This window comes from Alosa sapidissima, chromosome 22 (assembly GCF_018492685.1).
Source record: "Alosa sapidissima isolate fAloSap1 chromosome 22, fAloSap1.pri, whole genome shotgun sequence".
Taxonomy (NCBI): domain Eukaryota; kingdom Metazoa; phylum Chordata; class Actinopteri; order Clupeiformes; family Clupeidae; genus Alosa; species Alosa sapidissima.
In genome coordinates, this window is record NC_055978.1 from 3,179,250 (window position 1) to 3,199,251 (window position 20,002).

The 20,002-nt window shown below is 41.5% G+C and overlaps 2 long non-coding RNA genes across 2 annotated transcripts; one reads left to right on the top strand and one right to left on the bottom strand.

Moving 5' to 3' along the window:
- Window positions 1-2,263: 2,263 nt before the first annotated feature.
- Window positions 2,264-3,259, top strand: LOC121697308. The gene is made up of 4 exons (XR_006026423.1): window positions 2,264-2,301; window positions 2,368-2,540; window positions 2,625-2,771; window positions 2,987-3,259. It is a non-coding gene; the product is annotated as an uncharacterized LOC121697308 (long non-coding RNA).
- On the bottom strand, window positions 2,449-4,675 carry LOC121697310. Its single transcript, XR_006026424.1, has 3 exons — window positions 4,530-4,675; window positions 2,630-3,894; window positions 2,449-2,550 (listed from the first exon to the last, which is right to left on the bottom strand). It is a non-coding gene; the product is annotated as an uncharacterized LOC121697310 (long non-coding RNA).
- Window positions 4,676-20,002: the final 15,327 nt, after the last annotated feature.

The window sequence follows — 20,002 nt, forward strand, 5'->3', positions numbered from 1 at the left end:
TCCGGGGACCACTGGTGGTCCGCAAGCTAGCCCAAGTGGTCCGTGAGCAGACGTGGTAAAATATAATATAGATGAGTTGTTTGCAATATTGAACCAAGTTGTATGTAAATCCAAACATTTCTGCAACACTGCCTATGTAAGGCATGGCAGTTTAAATCATATAAATTCTCTGACACAATAAGCAAGGGCAAAGACAATCAGTGAGTAGGCCTATTGTGTAATTTACTGTTGAAGTAGGTCTACTTTTTTTTTTTTAGCTAGGTGGTCCGTGAGGCTATTTTTATTGATTAAGTGGTCCTTGGTCTGAAAAAGTTTGAGAAACACTGCCATAGAGAAACACACAATAGCATTGGATTATAAACATGATTTGCCACATTTTTGTGGGTAAGTCCAGGTATATGAAGTTATTATTTTGCTGTCACTTCGTCTGTTTTATAACCCAGAAGGATGTACTTAGTATCAAATGATATCTCTGTGTCTCATCTTTCATCTGACATGCGTGGCATACTGTATCTATCCCATCATGGGTCCGCAAGTAATTCAAACGAGAGTAATGGGTGTGAAGCATTGGTTTGTGTACATAACGTTATTATTTTGCAGTCACTTCATCTGTTTTTATAAGCCAGAAGTATCGATATACATGGTACCAATGGATAGCCCTGTGTCTCCTCTTTCATCTGATATGCTTGCCATATCTATGCGATCACGGGTTCGCGAGTAATTCAAACGAGAGTAATGGGTGCGCAGGTGAAGTTTTTTTTTTATTAAGTTATTTTTTTTAATTTTCATACTTGATCGTACAGACAAGTGTGTAGGCTCGTTGGAAAGCCCCACTTCTGCTCTGTCACACAATAAAGGTTTCATCTCACTGCGACGAACAGTTCCGGAGCAATGTAACAGAGAAGAAAGGGTGTGTTTTTTGACGCACTTTGCGTCAATAGGGTTCTAAGGGTTAAGTTAGGCCCACGACACCTCATGAAGGCTTAACAGTGAAACCAGCATCCTGAAGACACTCCCCTCCATGCTGCCACCATATTACCACATTGAAATATCCAATACCCAAAATACTCTTATCCAGCCTAGGCATGGTCTAGGTTGGCTAGGTTGGTCCGTCCCGTTGATGCAGACTGAACCATAACCATAAAAACCCTAGCCAACCACCATCAACCTAAGCACAGTCCATCACAAACACAAAAAAATGAGCCAGTTAGCTCACCTTAGCTTACGCCCCATGTTGCCACCATTTTACCACAATAAACATCCAAATACTCTTAAAGTGCCCATATTATGCAAAAATCACTTTTTCTGGGATTTGGGGTGTTATTGTGTGTCTCTGGTGCTTCCACACGCATACAAACTTGGAAGAAAAACCATCCATGCTGTTTTGAGTGAGATACGGGTTTCAGAATTGATACCGCCTTCAGCCTCTGGGTGAGCTGTTCAAAATCGCCAAGGGTTCACAGGTCACAAGCTGAAATATTTGAATATTCCCACCCCCTCAGAGCATACGTACAGTGTCTCCACCCACCAGGCACAGCAGTAACTTCTCGGATAGCAGCCATTTTGTTACCGATTTGGAAGCACTGGTTCAGATTAGGAGACGCCATGTCGAAGTACCACGCAAAATGCTCTGTTGTTGGCTGTACAAAAGAGCACAAAACACTTCATCGTGTCCCAGCCGAACCGCTAGCGCTAGCTTCTAACATTAGTTAGTTTACAAGTCTGCTTGGTTTCTCCTGCAAAGCCATTGTCCAGCAAAACTTTCGAAAGTTGTGCATTTGTAAAAGATGTCTATGCTGTAATTGGTTGCGCAACAAAAAGTCAGTTTAAAACAAGTGTGTGTGTGGGCAAGATTACAAGTTTGGTCATCAAGCTACAGTAGATTTTTGCCCACCACATCAGAACAGTAGCTAGGCCTAGCTCGCCCCTAATCCAAACATATGTTTCTGATCTTTTTTAGCAGCTAATTCATGTACAAGGGAGATGTCAAATTGTGCACGTATTTACCTGTGTTTATTTTGCAATTCTACACGAACTAACCAAGCAGTGTTTTGCTAAACTAACTAAGTAGGTAGTGTTTTGCCACCGTACAAGGTAACGCTAACCGCTAGCTTAGCAATCAGCATTGTCTCGGCATTCAAACCCTGTGACAAAATCGGTCATGCAGTACACATCCCCGGCGGTTTCGGGGGAATTGCATACAGAAGAAAGACCAGCTACAAAGTATATTGGTTGCCAGACTGAGCCCCCTGAAAGAAAGAGTGTTGGCACACAACTGTCTTCTAGGACTCTGCAATTATGGTCATTACCAAAAATATGATATGTACTATATATATATATATATTTTTTTTTTTTTTTGTCTTACAGGAACTCCTGCGTTCTACAATCTAGAAAAAGGAGCTGACCAAGAAGACTGTCCTGAAGGATATTGCCAAACTCAGTCCCCACTACCAGACGTCCTCTTTGGAGGCGTTCCATAGTGTCATTCTGCGGTTCGCACCCAAAAACGTGGTCTATCCATATCTGGGAATGCTGTGCAGGTAAATGAAACTGTTTATTCTTTGAGAATATTTGCCCATTCCTTTAAATTGTTTTCATGTCTGATTTTCTTTTTACTGTCCAAGACTACCTGGCTGCACTGCATTATAATGAGAATTCTAATCGAGGACAAGCCACCACATCTTCAGGGGATCCTCTTTACAAACTGAGCTTTCCAAAATCCAGGAAGGGAGAGTGCAGAGCCAGACCAGTGAAGACGGACGCTACATTCCGTAAGTTTTTTTTTTTTTTTTTACACAAAAACAAACATTTACATTGTACATGACAAAGTACTGCAACAGTGCTTTCAACACAATAAATAAAACCAAACAAACTTACTTAAATACCTGAGAAACTACAAAATGTCACGCGCAAAATGAACAGTTGTTGAATAATGTAGTAAATTATACTAGTGATTAACTTTTTTGTGTGTATGTGTATTGCACAGGGTATGTTGATGATTTGATGGACATGATCATGGAGAAAGTCTTTGTTGACCCATCATCATATGGAGACGAGATTCTGAAGATAAACATTCCGCCGGACCTGTCTTCACAATATGAGCATCCAGACAAGGAGGAGGTCATCGCCAGCTATGTCTCAAGATACAATCAAGGGGCGGGAGTTTGAAGCCTACATATCTTCCGTGGGCGTCAGGAAACTCTTGTCACGACACACGAGGGGATCACTACCCGTATCTTTCTACCAAGGAAGCACCAGCTCACAAAACTTCTGTAGGCTCAATACCTGTAATGACTGAGAAAAATGAACATTGCTAGTCAACAGGTTTTATAATGTATGTCTAATTTGGAATCAGTGAATCATTCAATACTGTATTTTTATGTACAATGACAGTGGTAAATAAATGTTTATTGCATGTGTAAAATGCTTCATGTGATTTTGTGTAATATACAATTTGCTGAGGAAATACTTGGCTATAAGTTCAAGAAAAAAATCTGAAATAGAGGCTTTGGCAGACTATATTTGCTTTATTATGTTGTATGAACAGTGAATGTAAGTAGGTTATTACAGATAACTCACTGCTCTATTCCCCATAACTGTAAAGGACCGTAGTCAGCCCTGTAAATGTTGCATGCATTCTGCAGTGAGAACACATTTAGACCGTCCAGGTTTAGAACCTGTTTGCCTATCATACATGGAGGCCTTTCATCCAGCTGCTGCAGCCATCTTGTAACCTATTATGCGTAACATTAGGTAAGTATCTGCTGTGGCATCTTGTCTGCAATCATATATTGCTGACATAAGTATAGGAAAGATCATGTTACCTGTGGTACCTCCTGGCAGCATAAGTTCTCAGGCTCTGACGGCAATGTTGCACAATTTCCACATGTGCACCTAAACAAACAAATACAAAAGGAGTCATGCAAGAATAAAGCTAAAGAAATAATAAACCTGGTATTTTTTTACCCAATAATAGCACCCACGATTACATTTGAACGAGCGTGCACCAGCTAACTAGTACTTTATCTCAGCCTGACGTAAGTAGGTGAATGGTAAGTAGTGCTAGGCTAGACTTTCTCAAGTTTACAATGCGAACACACCAGTATACACCAATATATCAAGCGCATACATGCAAGTCTCATAAGTATGACAGAAAAATACTACTGTACTTTAGGAACACTCAGTCTGTAGAGCAATGGTGTCGGAGCCCTCCCTAATTTTACTGTGAAAAACTAACGTTAACTTTATTATAAGTTAGAGCAGGTTACAGGATCTGCCAACTGAGCGAAGCTTGAAGCAGCGGGGTGTTTACAAGACATAACTTCACATTTAGTGAACAAGAAGCACAATATAGTTTACTACTGTGTGAATACAAATTCATTAAGTTTAATAAATAATGAATAATAAATCATAATAGTGCCTTACCTGGCACTAACGTTAGCTATCGATAGCTAGACTAGCCTAACGTTAGCTTTCACGGGCTAAACACTGACTATCTAAGTTTCAAAAAAATAGAAAGTTTCACTAACCATTCAGAAGCGTCTTGCTGAATTCTCTGAGTCTCGGGTAGTGCAGGAGACTCCCCTCCTTCAGGATCAGATTCTGGTTCGAACATGTATGGTTAAACTACTGCCACCATGTCCATGTGAACGTTAACGTAGTAGTAGTAGCAGAGAGGGTTCAAGCGGAGCTAGTAATCAAGGATCTTTGGTAGCAGTGGTAAGAGTTAGTGGGGCGTGGGCAAAGATTCTAGAAGCTTTGGGCGTGGCCAAATTAGCTGCAGATCATGAATATGTAATAAGCGCAGAAAACAGCACACTCTGGAAGGGGCTGAAACAGAGGGTAATAGAGGTAGGATTTCCAACTTCAGAAACATGTTTTCTGGAACTCAAAGACCTATTTGAACTTGTTGAAAAATGGTCAAAATATGGGCACTTTAACTAACCTAGTCATGGTCTAGGTTGGCTAGGTTGGTTCGTCCCGTTGATGCGGACTGAACCATAACCCTAAAAACTAGTGCTGTCAGTTAAACGCGTTATTACGGCGTTAACGTAAACCTATTTTAACGGCGTCAATTTTTTTAACGCGAGAGGCACAAAATAAGGTTGGTGTAAGAGTTATCTGTGTGTTTATGAGATTAATATGACCATGTTCCTATGGTTTGCTCTTTCTAGTTTACAGGAGTGTCACGAATGTATCGATAGGCACAGTCAAACTGCCCGTGGCTGACTATAACTAAAGTTCAGCAAGCTTAACTTTACATGTCATAACATCAACTAAACATAAGTCACACATTCATTCTATTACTTGTAATATGAACGTAGCCTATTTCCTACAACTAGGTGAGATAATTGGCTATGTTATACTGAAGTTCCAGTTAGCAAGCTAACCGTTTTGCATGGGATATTACTGTAAGTGTACATGCTAAATTTGTTCTCAACATGGGATATTGCAAACGAATTTAGTTGGTAATGTACATAGTTTCGACATGAGTAAGTTACATAAACATAATTCTTCATAACTGCCGTGTTAGTAAAATGATTGAATGTCCTGTGAATTAAAAAATAGATGTAATGTCAACGTGTGATTACTAGCTGTCTTTCCCGGAATCAATGATATAATGTTAACTTGTTTTCCTCTATAATGGGGCGTGATGCAGATTAAATGTATCTTTATGATGATGCGCCGTTAGTAGACTACGTACGTAAAGGCATGCTGCACACACTTGTTTGGGCTTACGAGCCGGCCAAAGAGTAGTAGCCTAGGCTGACGCATTAAATGCTAAACGCATTAAAGATTCTTTCACTGTCACTTGTTCTGTTATCAACATTCCTCTTTGGCTGCTACTATTTGCGATGCACTCTGCTTTCGACATTCATTTACATTAGATTCCATTCTTTTCAATACAACTCTGCACACTCTCCACATTCAGTTATATTTGGTCGACGCTGCTCCATAAAATCCATTGTTCATCCAGTGTTTGCCTGTTAAAAACTTTGGTGCTGATGTGTGTGGCAAGTGACAGTGCACCATAGACTGTAGGCCTATGGCAATGCACTCATGTTGAAAACGTCCTTATTTTCAACTGAACTCAAAGATAATTAATATAGTATGAATATAATATTTTCTGTTTGTTATGCCCTTTATAATGTGTGTAGGCCTACATTTTGTGCACGCACTTCTGCGGTAGCATTTCAGCTAGATTTCTGAAGAATATATTGTGTTGCCTCAGGTCTGCTGCACATCTTTTGAAATTTGATTTGAAATAATCAAATAGACATACGTCTTAAAGTTGATATGTTAAAGTTGACCATATGATAAAATATGTGATTAATCGTGATTAACTATAGGAATTCAGGGATTAATCGCGATTACAAATTTTAATCGTTTGACAGCACTACTAAAAACCCTAACCAACCACCACTGAGCACGGTCCGTCACAAACACAAAACAAATGAGTCAGTTAGCTTACCTTAGCTTGCGCCCCAGGTAGGGTAACTTCTCCTTAATACCCACAACCATTCGCTTGCTCGTTCTGCTGCCAAGGACATGTTACTAACCACCTGCCTTAGACTTCGTCCACAAATGCCCAATTCAGACAGCAAGCCAATAGCAGATCTGATTTTTTAGCAGATTTGCCTTACCCCCTTTACTAGCTGCTAATGAATTGACTTCTCTCTTTTTATCCTCAATTGCCACTGCCACACATTTCAATACCTGGTTATGACGCCATGTATAGCCTACCGCCCCTGGGTGAGACTTACCTTGCACCCTGATAGGATATGGTAGAGGCTGCCCACACACAAACAAAGTGTGCATTTATATATAATTTATTATATAAATAAAAATATATATATTTCTACTGGCATGCTTCCTAGTGACATTAATGCAATGAAAAAATATGAAGGGAAAACAAATAATTCTTTCCCAGATGGGTATAACCAGAATGAAAAAGGAAGCTATTGCATATAACTTATAGATGGTCATTACAGTAAGGTAACTATTATATCTTAGCATATAGCTTATCGATGGCCATTACAGTAAGGTAACTATTATATCTTAGATTAACCAACTGAACAACACAGGTGACCATTTCTGCATAATTTCATGGAGTGCTGAAATGTACACTATTTTTGACCATTTCTGAACTGTGAAACTCAGCAAATATCCTTTGTAGTTGTGAACTTATTGCAGTAGGCTGTCATCATCATAACTATTCCACCTGTGTGTGCAAAACAGTTTTGGCTAGGCTACAGTACAAATATTTCCATCCATAGATAGAAATAAGCAAATCTAACCTCTGAATTTCTTTTCAAAGTGCACCAAATTTAGGCGTTTAAATGTTAAAATATTCACAATTTTCTTACAGGAAGCATGCCCCCGGACCCCCCTAGGGGGCTTGTGCCCCAGTGCAGTTCTAGGTCTATGACACCCCTGGTACAAATCAATATGGGGGCTATTTTGACTGACAGAGGTGACCAACAAACTAGCAATTCATGTCCAAAAAATCACGATACTCAATATGTTGTCCAACGGTGAGTCATTTTCCCCCCATTGCACCGACACTGGATTTCAGCGTTCCCCCACCTGCCAAATCCCACTTTAACCACTGTGTGTGTGTGTGTTAGTGCATTTGTGTGTGTGTTGAAGGTGAATCGGTGTTACTGAATCAGTCTTTCTTTGTTGCTGTCTTGTTTCACTCCTCCCTCTTACAGTTACTTTTTTCTTTCTTTCTAACTACTCTTCTTTTTTACTTTCTTTTATTATTTCTTCCACTCTTCCTTCTTTTCTCCCTCCTACAACTCTATATCCCTCCATCCCCTGTCCTTAACTGTCCCCCTGAGAGGACCTGAGTGAGGACCTCACTGTCCTTAACTGTCGCTCTGAGAGACTGTCACTGCTGCCTGTTGGGAGGTGAGAAGCGGAGATGAGAGAGGACCTGAGTGAGGACCTCGCCGGCGTTCTTCTTTTCTCCCTCCATCTGCATGTGCTAATTAGCGCAGCCCCGCTGCCAAGGAGCAACACTGCTCATTAGAGACAACTGGCTATGCAGCATGGATGCAGCCAACAGGTGGAACCAAGATCACCTGCTATTTATCAAAGTCAAAGTCAAAGTCAAAGTCAGCTTTATTGTCAATTTCTTCACATGTTCCAGACATACAAAGAGATCGAAATTACGTTTCTCACTATCCCACGGTGAAGACAAGACATATTTTTCCAATTTAAGTCCACAGACAAACATAACATTCAAGTAAACAAAAAAGTAAGTAAATAAGTAAATAAGAGGGCACATATAATAATGAAAAAATAAGGTTGAAATTGTGCATAGACAGTCAATAAAATACTAGTGCAAAGTCAGGCCAATAAAAAGGCTTGGGTAGTTCTGTTTGACCTAAGTAATAAAGAAGTGGCATAGTGGTGCAAGTTATGTAAGAGCAGCAGAAGTGTTGTGTTTTCAGGACAACAACACCAAGTTGTAAAGTGTACAAGTGTGCAAGTGTGCAAGTGGAGTAGTGCAGGCGGCCATTGTGGGTCCAATGTCCAGGATGTTATGTAGCTGAGGGTGGAGGGGGGAGAGGAGGGAGAGAGTTCAGCATCCTTACAGCTTGGTGTATGAAGCTGTTGGTGAGTCTGGTAGTGCGGGAGCGCAGGCTTCTGTACCTCTTCCCAGAGGGCAGTAGATCAAACAGATTGTGAGCGGGGTGACTTGCATCACTCACAATTTTGGTCGCCTTGCGGGTGAGGTGAGTGGTGTAAATGTCCTTCAGGGAGGGGAGTGAAGCACCAATGATCCTTCCAGCTGTGTTCACTATGCGCTGCAGGGCTTTCCTGTTGTATTCAGTGCAGCTTCCGCCCCACACAGCGATACAGCTGGAGAGGATGCTCTCAATGGTGCCTCGGTAGAATGTGGTCATGATGGCTGGTGGAGCACTTGCTCGCCTGAGTTTCCGCAGGAAGTACAGGCGGCGCTGAGCTCTCTTCGCCAGTGATGCAGTGTTGGTGGTCCAGGAGAGGTCTTCACTGATGTGCACCCCCAGGAATCTCCCTCCATCTCTCCCTCTATCCCCCTCTCTCTCTCACCTGCTATTTATCTCCCTCCATCTCTCTCTCTATCCCCTCTCTCTCACCTGCTATTTATCTCTCCCTCTATCCCCCTCTCTCTCTCACCTGCTATTTATCTCTCCCTCTATCCCCCTCTCTCTCACCTGCTATTTATCTCCCTCTCTCTCACTGTTCCCTCATCCTCTCCTTCTCTTTATCCCTCACTCTCACTGCTCTCCCTCCCTCCTTCTATCTCTCTCTCTCTCACTGTTCCCTCATCCTCTCCCTCCATCCTTCTCTCTCTCCCACTCCATCTAACTGCTCCCATGCTCTCTCTTTCCCTCATTTCTGTTTCTCTCTCTCTTTCTATCCTATCTGGACACAGGTATCTGCTAAAAACAATGCAGATTGTGTTGTTTTCAACACATTCAGATTAAGAATGTAAACTTCTCCTTCTCAATGTTGTGTTTTCAACACATTCGGATTAAGAATGTAAACTTCTCCTTCTCACTGTTGTGTTGTTTTCTAAGAATGTACACTTCTCCTTCTCACTGTCTCCCTCCCTTCTTTCCTCCCATACTCTCCTCTCTTCTGTCTTAACCTGAATCTGTGTGTGTGTGTGTGTGTGTGTTCAGCACCATGACAGGTTCATTATTTGCGTGCCATGCTGAAGGCATTGCGGTGGGAACATCACAATTAAGTAAGAGCGCTTGTGATCCTAAAAATGACAGATGTCACGAGAGCCAAAACACAAGGCTGCCTGCATGGCTATACATAGTAGCACATGTTCAGGTGGCACAACATCTGCTCAGTCTCTAATGTGTGAACTTCTTGGAGAATCAATAATTTAAAGTTTAAAAGAATGAGTGCAACAACTTTGTTGTTTTTTTTTTTGTTTAGGTCTCACAGATTATGAATGATGAGCAGTTTGTGCTGTTCGCTGTGTGATGTTTTAAGTTGGTATTGTGAAGACAAATGTACTGTAAATATCTGGAAAAAGAAAACATTCAACACACACACACACACAAACAGTCCTTTTAGGCAAGTCCCTCCACTTGGTGGCTCGATGGTGTTTTAAGCCCCCAACTTTGACTTCAAGGCAGTGCTGTGACTGTCGACTTCAAGGCACCTAACCCTAACCCTTGCCTAACCCTAGTGCCTTCCATGCAGCGCTGCCTGGAAGATGACGTTGGGAGCTTAAACCACCAAACACCCATTTGGCGGCCATACTGCAACACATTTTGGGCACTTATCGGGCATCTATTTCATTGTGGGCATTTCTCGGGCATCTATTTCATTTTGGGCACTTACCGGGCATCTATTTCAGGCAGAACTGCGCGTATGCAAGGCTTCATGACACCAACCTCGCACTAGGTGCGAGATCACATGATTGCCACGATGTATTCACAACATACCACATGATTGGCACGGCCATGGCACGATGTATTCACAACTTTTGGCAGCATACATGGGAGATTATTTGAGTGGTGTGTCTCCTCATTAGAAAGTCTCTCTCTCTCTCTCTCTCTCTCCCTCTCTCACACGCACACACACACACACACCTGACTGTCTGTCTGTTGCACAAATAGGAAAAGTGATTGTCACACATAAAGACATTCAGTATGGTTATGGTTATAGTCATGATTATGGTTTGTGCCAGAAACAATTTGTCCACAATAACAATACATATCATTAGAAGTTAAGAGTTCAAAGCAGTCACATAGCCAGTGTTGTCTGAATGTGTTCATTGAACGATAGTTCATAAACTTGAACTGAACGTACTTTATTACTGCCTGATGAATGTTACTGTGACTCGTTCATTCTGGTCTCAACCCAGCTAAAACACACTGTAAACAGGCCGTTACAGGTCAGTGAGGATGGGAATAATCTTACATTTCTGTGCAAACTTTGCCCGTGGGCTTACAAAAAGAAAATCCGCAGTCACATCCACAGCAAACCTGAAACGGCCCATTTAACTGAAGCAGCTGGCTAGCCTTTCAGGGTATGTGCAAGCAAATAAAAAATCAAAAGACAAGACAGATCGTCGACCCAAATCCCGTTAACTGCGTACAGTATCCGCTTCGTTGTCATCTCCCAGCTGCAGCTGGACAACCTGGTGGTGCAGTAGCCTATATTGTCGGAGACCTGCAGCCTTTGAGTAAAGTGGAAGCCCAGCTTTCATAAACGTATTAAAATATTGCTGATAAAATAATTGCTGTCTGTGGAGCTGTTCTATATGGACTGTGGCAATACTTTAGATTAAAAAAACAATAGCTCGCAGCAACATATGGGAAAAACAGAACTATGAACTAGTTCATTTTTGGAACTAAGTTCCGGAGTTCAACATTTCTAATTATGAACTATGAACTGAACTAGTTCGTTTTAAAATGTGTGAAATGGCGTTTACAAACAGAAGTTCGGGAGGAGCGTGATGGAATTTGCCACGCCTCCTTCTTCAATCTGTCAGGTTATTTATTCACAGCCTACCTGCCGAAGTTGCAGCATCGGTGTTACTCCGCTCGCAACCCACCACCTCCCCTTACGCCTCCCATCTTCCATAGTTAAAGAATAAGGGGGTGTATGGCGGAATCCTGCCCGACTTCTGCCTGCGAAGTCCACTCCGGCACGATTCCGCGAAGCCCTTCAGGACCATTTCGCCAAACATGCTCTTCTATTATGCTTTTATGTCTTTATGCAAATTCAGGAATGTGAACTAGTGAACTGAACTAGTTCATACAGAAAGTGAACTTTCCCAACACTGCACACAGCCTACACAAAAATCATCTTTACATCAAAAGCCATTAAACAAGATGAGCTGGATGCTGAAGAGTCTTTGCCTGACTAGCCAGACCCACATTAAAATGTAGGGTCTGGGGACTCACCATTCGCAGTGCTCAGTCCGAGGGGCGGGATAATCGGTTGTCTTTCAAATTCCCTCTGCACGCAATAGGACAGCACTGAGTCCCATGCGTTTTCCCACCAGCAGAGCTAGTTGACTAGTTCAAACTTTTGCCAACTTAAAAAAAGCTTAACTCGTGTCACGCTGTTCGTCAACAGCAACATCCATCTTCTTTGTTTTCAAGTAGCAGAGAATTCACGCCAAACCGTTGCAACTCTACCATCAATCATTATGAGCCTGCCAAACGACTCTATACACGATGTGATTGGCCCTATCGAAGATTAACTTTTCCAGCTCGCAAGCCAACAGAGAGTTGCTAGACTAGCCCGGGCAGCAAATTAAATTTGCTGCCACTAGGGTGCGTCTAGATTTCTAGGCTATAAGAGTCTTTCTTCCTGACTGGAAGTATCTCAGTATGTGCCTCCTGCTGAAGAGAGTGACACTGATCTACTGTACAGTGCTGTCAGAGTGAGGCCAAGGCCCACGTTGAGTGTGTTATTGTGTCTGCGCGACTTCTGCGCTGCCTTCAGTGTCATGTGGAGAGCGATCCAAACATGCTCAGCAATGAGAAGGTCACTTCTAACCACCCACCTGCCACGGGAGAGGAGAATAGCCTCTGTGGTTGCTAAGCGACATTATGTGTCAAGAACCAAACTGAATGGAATGTCAACAAGTAATGAAAGACTGCAGCCCTAAAAGAGAGCACAGGAGAGAGAGAGAGCAGGAGTAAGAGAGAAGAGTAGAGAAAGGAGAGAGAGAATGCAGGAAAGAGAGAGTAGAGAAAGGAGAGAGAGAGTAGAGGAAGGACAGAGAGAGAATGCAGGAGAGAGAGTAGAGAAAAGAGAGAATGATAAAAAGAGGGAAAGAGATTGAGACTCAGAAGGTGGTATTCAGAGTGAGAGTGGGAGAGAAAGAAAGAGAGAGAGACAGAGAGAGAGAGCGGAGAGAAAGAGAGAGGGAGAGAGAGAGAGAGAGAGGGGAGAGAAAGAGAGGGGGAGAGAGAGAGAGAGAGAAAAAAACAACACTAAGATCACTTATTTAAAACCACTTAATGTCCTTTTCCCCGGAAGAGGCCTTTATTCCTGTGTTGACTTGATAAGGTTTTTGATGAGTCTATTTTGAGGCTCTCTAAAGTTCACCATCCAATAATCAAACAGTGAGAATCAAAAGGCCACAGTAAACACTGGACTAACAGTGTTGACATTTTTTAACTGTGTAAATGCATCATCTCTCTCTCTCTCACACACACACACACACACAAAAGTTAATTGAAATGTTTGCCTTTCTCTTTCTGTCCCTCTTTCTATCTCTCTTTCACACACACACACACACACACACACACACACACACACGTACACAATTGAGTATGAATTCATTGAAATGTTTATGCCATTTTAATGTCACTAATCCCATATTGCAGATGAGCTCCAATAATGTAAGCCAAACCAAACCTTTGACCTGCTTCCAAATGGATACTGAGGTGCTACTAGATGCACCATTAACCCACTAGACTGATACAGACTGCTATGCACCATTACAGACTGATACAGACTGCTATGCACCATTAAACCACTAGACTGCTGCAGATTGTACATGAGGGCTGTGCCAGGAACACCAATAGCAGACAATAGCAAAGTCCCTCTTACGAACGTCTTAAGATTTGCCGACTGTTTCCCGAAACCATCGTAGCTTAAGAGCGTCATGAAAGCACTCATAGAGCTACGAGTGCTCCAGAGTTCTCGTTACTGGCTAAGAGCATCTTAACAGGTACTTCTCACTGAGGTCACCAACAGGACATACAGGGGAATTACAACTGAAAATATAATTATCAAACTTACATTCCCATTCTTTATTGTATCTGTGATCAATCAGATTTTAGCGTGCATACATTTAATGGTCATAATAATGTAAATAAAAGTGGACAAAAATGCAATTAAGTTATGAAACGAGATGTTGCCAGAATAGTTTGCCATTATCTTTGTGTAAGTGTAGGCTATCTTTTATAAGGCCTATGAGGTAAAAGCATAGAATGGAACATGTGGTTTAGTCTGTGCTGCGTCAAAATCTTATTCGAGTTCTTCAAGTTCGAATCTTATAAAGTTATTTAAGCCTACACATTTCCTCACTTTCTTACTCAACCTCTTCCTTATCTTCAAACGTATTCTTAAATGACACCCTGAAACATTATTGCACAGGCAGCACATACAATAGGACTCTCACAAGTAGCAAAGAACTGGCGTGACCGATGTACCGAGTAAGCTATAGCCTTAGCCTAATATGTTCATATCTTCCAACAAACAAAAAACGGTGCAACAATCTATTATTACATGTCTGGTATATAGCCTACTTGGGATGCTTATGCAGATGTCAAAGTTTTTCTGTTTTCATATTGATGTGAATTAATGTGTAAGTCCGAAGTTTAAACGGTAGTCCTAGCTGTGACGTGCAGTCACCTGACATCACCATCAAATTAGAGGATATTTCAGAACTATCAATGTGGACAGCTCCCCTTAAGAACGTTCATGCTACGACCATGTTTGGGAAACAGTCGGAAAAATCAAACGAACGATTTTAAGATGGATCGTAGTAAACCTTTGTGAGTGCGTGAATCCATTGTTATCGGGAAACTCTAAACAATATAGGCTGAGCAGATGTAACATGACCAGATTTGAATTTGAGACACACACACGCGCACACCCTCATCCACACACTCTCTCTCTCTCTCTGTCTCTCTCTCACACACATCCACACACACACCAACCCTCTCTCTTCTCTCACACACACACACACATCCACACACACACACCAACTCTCTCTCTCTCGCACACACATCTACACACAAACACACACCAACTCTCTCTCTCTCTCTTTCACACACACACTAACCAATAGATGTGACAGGAAATTGGACTTGACACACCCCCATCTCCTGCACCCCCTGCCACCTCCCAAGCCAATCAGGGCCTATTTCACACACTGGTGTGACAGACAGTCCTCTCCATGGACATGGACACACACACACACACACACACACAGACACACACACACATACAGAGAGTGCTCTCCACGGACCCCAGAGAGATGTCTGCACATACACATACACTCACACTCACTAACACACACACACACACACGAAAACAGCACACTCTGTGGTCCTAAGAGAGATACTTGCCTGCCAAGAGAGAAGATAGGTATGCGCCCGATCTAATCTGCTGAGTGCCAGATGAGTGATTACAGCACACACACACACACACACACACACACACAAACACAAACACACAGGAGAGAGAGAAGCTGCTGATGTGAGAGGGGATGTGTGTGCGAGTGGCAGTGTCATTTGCAAGGCCCTCCTCATCTCTGCCTCACTCTGCACTACCACCCACTGTCACCTGCCCCATACACACACACACACGTACACAAACACACACACACTCCATGCCCATGTCACTCTTCATCTCTGCCACACCTGTGGCTATTCACATTTCTGGAATACTCACAGATGAACATACAAACACACACAAACAGACACACACACACACAGACAGACACAAGTATACAACATATACATATATATATATTAATGTGGTCACATTAATACACAAACACGCACAAACTCACACACACACACACACACACACACACACACACACACACACACACACAAACACACATGCACAAACACACACACACACAAACAAACATACACAGACACAAACACACACATACTGTACACAAACACACATGCACAAACACACATGCACTCACACACACTTTCACACAGAAGAGCTTGACTGTAGGATACCCTGTAGACACATACAATATTATCCTGTGATTACCCAGTAGACACATATATTATCCTATGATTGCAACACATCTTGTGGTTTGATTCCAAGCAACAACAGAAAACACTAAAACGTTTCATTACATGAAAATACATGATTTCACTGGTACATATTGTTAGTGAAACTGGATTTGCATTGAACATAGTGTGTGTGTGTGTGTTTGCTGGCCTTGCACTGGGCATGTGTGTGTGTGTGTGTGTGTGTGTTTGCTGGCCTTGCACCTTGAGATGCTGTTTCATTTGTAAGTACCTCCAGCAAACTGATGCTACCGCCTGGAGTCTCACACACCAATGTCTTTACAGGACACACAAGCTCTGCAGGAAACACATTGTGTGTGTGTGTGTGTGAGAGTGTGTGTGTGTGTGTGTGAGTGTGTGTTTGTGTGAGCTATGTCTGGGACATGGTGCAGGCCTGGCTGTAAGCAGAGCACAGAGTCAAAATTAGCCTGGTGGGATATTTATAGAGTAGCAGTTCACTGCAGCTTAATCCACACACACACACACACACACACACACACACACACACAGAACCAGAGTAAAACTCACCCCATGGACACTCTGGGATTCTCTGACCTTGATGTCTGTGTTGCGGTGTGTGTATGTGTGTGTGTGTGTGTGTGTGTAAATATGTGTGAGAGTGTTTGTGTGTGTGTATGTGTTTGTGAGAGTGTTTGTTTGTGAGTGTGTGTGTGAGTGTGTATATATGTGTGTGAGAGTGGTTGTGTGTGTATGTGTGTATATGCATGTGAGAGTGTTTGTGTGTGCATGTATGTTTGTTTGTGTGTGTGTGTTTGTGTATAAGGGTGTGATAGTGTTTGTGTGTGTATGTGTGTTGTGTGTGTTTTAGGGCTGTAACGATACACCAGCCTCATGATTCGGTTTGTATCACGATTTTTGACCCACGGTTTCTTTATTTGGAGGGGGGCTAGACATTTTATTAAATAACATTTCAATAGCCTACCTTAGAACACCAGAGCATTACAATATAATATATCATATAATATATCTGTATTTTAATATTTGTATATAACAGTGGAAACTCTAGGGTGTTGTTCTCTACCATTGATAGGCTACTGCATCAAACACCTTTTAATACACTCAGTCAGGCATCCTCTCTAAGATGCGAAGAATTTGCAGACTTCTTCAAAAACAAAGTCATTTCTATAAGGGAGGCTATTGGTAACACAAGTAATATGTTTGATAGTACACCCAAAAACAGCCCCCCAAAATTAAGGTTCTTTAGCACTATTACTCAATCTGAGCTTAGTAAAATTATAACTCAAACCGGCTCCTCAACATGTGTTTTGGATCCAATCTCTACTAGATTCCTCAAAAAAGTATATGATAGCTTAGCTCCCTTTATTCTCAAGGTAATAAATACCTCATTAGAAACAGGTATATTTCCAACTGCTTTTAAAACCGCTGTTGTGAAACCTGTACTTAAAAAGTCAAATTTTGACCATACCAATTTGAGCAACTACAGGCCTATATCAAATCTACCGTTCCTGAGCAAAGTACTTGAAAAAGTCGTTTGTAATCAGTTAAATACCTTCCTCAACAAAAACAGTATCCTTGAAAAATTCCAATCAGGTTTTAGATCAAATCACAGCACAGAAACGGCTCTAGTAAAAATAGTCAATGATCTCAGACTGGCTACTGACTCAAACAAAGTCTCAATCCTTATTCTTCTGGATTTGAGTGCGGCATTTGAAACCATTGATCATAGCATCCTAATTCACCGCCTTGCGAAGTGGGTGGGTCTCTCTGATAATGCTCTAAACTGGTTTCAAACCTACATTACTGGCAGAGATTTTTATATCAGTCTAGGAGATCATGTATCTGAAAAACATGACTTGCCTTTTGGTGTGGCCCAGGGGAGCTGCCTTGGTCCCCTGCTATTTTCCCTATATATGCTTCCGTTGGGAAATGTCATAAGTCAGCAGAATGTAAACTTCCACAGCTACGCAGATGATACCCAATTGTATATTTCTGTGGAGCCAACTAACCCAGATGGCCTTTGCTCCCTCACTGCATGCCTAACCTCCATTAATCAATGGATGAGCAAAACATTTTTGAAACTAAATGATGACAAAACAGAGGTACTTTTGTACGGTGTTCATTTTAGGACATCCTCAGACTCAGGTGTCAGACTCAGAAAAACATCGGTCATCTTCAGACAAAACTGCCTCAGCATCAGAAAAACCTCTGTCATCTTCAGACAAAACTGCATCAGCGTCAGAAAAACCTCTGTCATCTTCAGACAAAACTGCCTCAGCATCAGAAAAACCTCTGTCATCCTCAGATAAAACTGCTTCAAACCAAACTGCCTCAGAAAAACATCTCTAAGGAGTCAGGTCTCAGAAAAAACGCTGTCAGAAAAAGTGGAGTCAGGTCTCAGAAAAAACGCTGTCAGAAAAAGTGGAGTCAGGTCTCAGAAAATCAGGTCTCAGAAAAGTATTGATAGAATAAAGACAAATGTGCTATGCCATGATGTAATACCATATAATACCATTATAAAACGTTAGCAGTTGTCATTGTCATTGCACAACAATAATAGACAGACATAAAGATAGACAGGTACTTGAAATGTAATCCCCAGGGGACAATAACTGCAGCGTTGTTGAATTCATTTGATATGAGATGTTATCTTAACTTATTTAGAGAAATGTGCCTTGTTGTTGGTACCTGCTATTTCATGTATTATCATAATGGTATTATATGGTATTACATCATGCATTACATACATCAGCACATTTGTCTTTATGGGGGTTTGGGAATAATGATGTGATGATAATGATGCAGGTTTCTTACTGGTAGGTAGTGTACAACTGGGAAACGGTTAGCAAAAGTAAGAAATAATGGTCCAGGTGTCGTTCTGGACTTTCGTGGTGGAAAAATGTTTAACCCACTTTTCCCTAGCTCATTGAATGTACCGTAATCCTACGAAAAACAAATTATTTTGCTGTATGTAGTACGTAGCTTACTCCGGAATGTGCCTTACAGCAGCTGCTAATGTTACTAGCGAAGTGAGGTTAGCTAAGTTACATCCATGGATTTCCTACAATGTGTATACCATTGGATCACTTTCTACCTTTACCATTGGATCACTTTCTACCTAATTTCTACATCTAACCAAGCACCAAATATAACATGCCAGTGACCAGGCTTGGAATTTCACCATTCTGGGGGCAAGGCCACTTGGCCTTCAGTTGGGCATATTTGGTGGGGGGCACTAAGGCCACATGGGCACCAAGGCCAAAGTTAACTATACAGTAGTAGGCTATAAAAATGATCAAAGTTGTATTTAGCCTATTCACTGCAGTAGACCTGCATCATTGTATGAAACATAACAAAAACATGAAACATGACATATTACATATGTGTAAATAACTGTAACTGTAAATAATCTGATCATCTAATAAAAACAGATATCTAGGCTATATATAACATTTATTTTATATTTGGCCTGCTATGAAATCATGTGTTGAACAATTTAAATTTAAGCACAGCTCATCTTTAAGAAACTCAAATAGCCTAGATGCATGCTTAGCATTTTGTGATCAGGCTACTTTCATAAACTCTTAGTCAGCTGTCCTCTGATTTACCAATATCTAGGCGATATTTGTAACATTTATTTTGTATTTGGCCCGTTATGAAATCGTGTGGAACAATTTAAACACATTGTAAAACTTAAAGCCCAAATTTGGAGACATCAATGCATGTCGAAATTTACTGCAAAATCAAAACTGGATTACTCTGGAACGGCTAACTGTACAGGGGACTGCTTTACACCTTTATGTTCGGTAAGGTCTGCTGTTTATTCTGATATGTGGTTTGTCATGTGTTAAAAGAAGGGTTCGTAAAGTATTCCACCGAGATGAATGGGTAGGGAGATCATGGACGCAAAACCTTCAGTAGAATATGATTAAATTGAATTATATTATTTACTTTTCTCGCGAACCGTTCAACACAGCAATTATCGGCTAACATCGTTTAAAAGCTGAGAAAAAGCTCTTTCATGTGACATCACTTGTGATGTCTGTGTGATGAATAGGCTACTTCGCGAGTAGTTCAACTGAGAAGAATGGGTGAATTTGGACGCACTTTCTTGCGATGTCACTTTCTCCACTGCGTAAAAGACAAAATTAATTACATTACATTACATTACATTACATTACATTACATTTGGCTGACGCTTTTTAACCAAAGCGACTAACAAC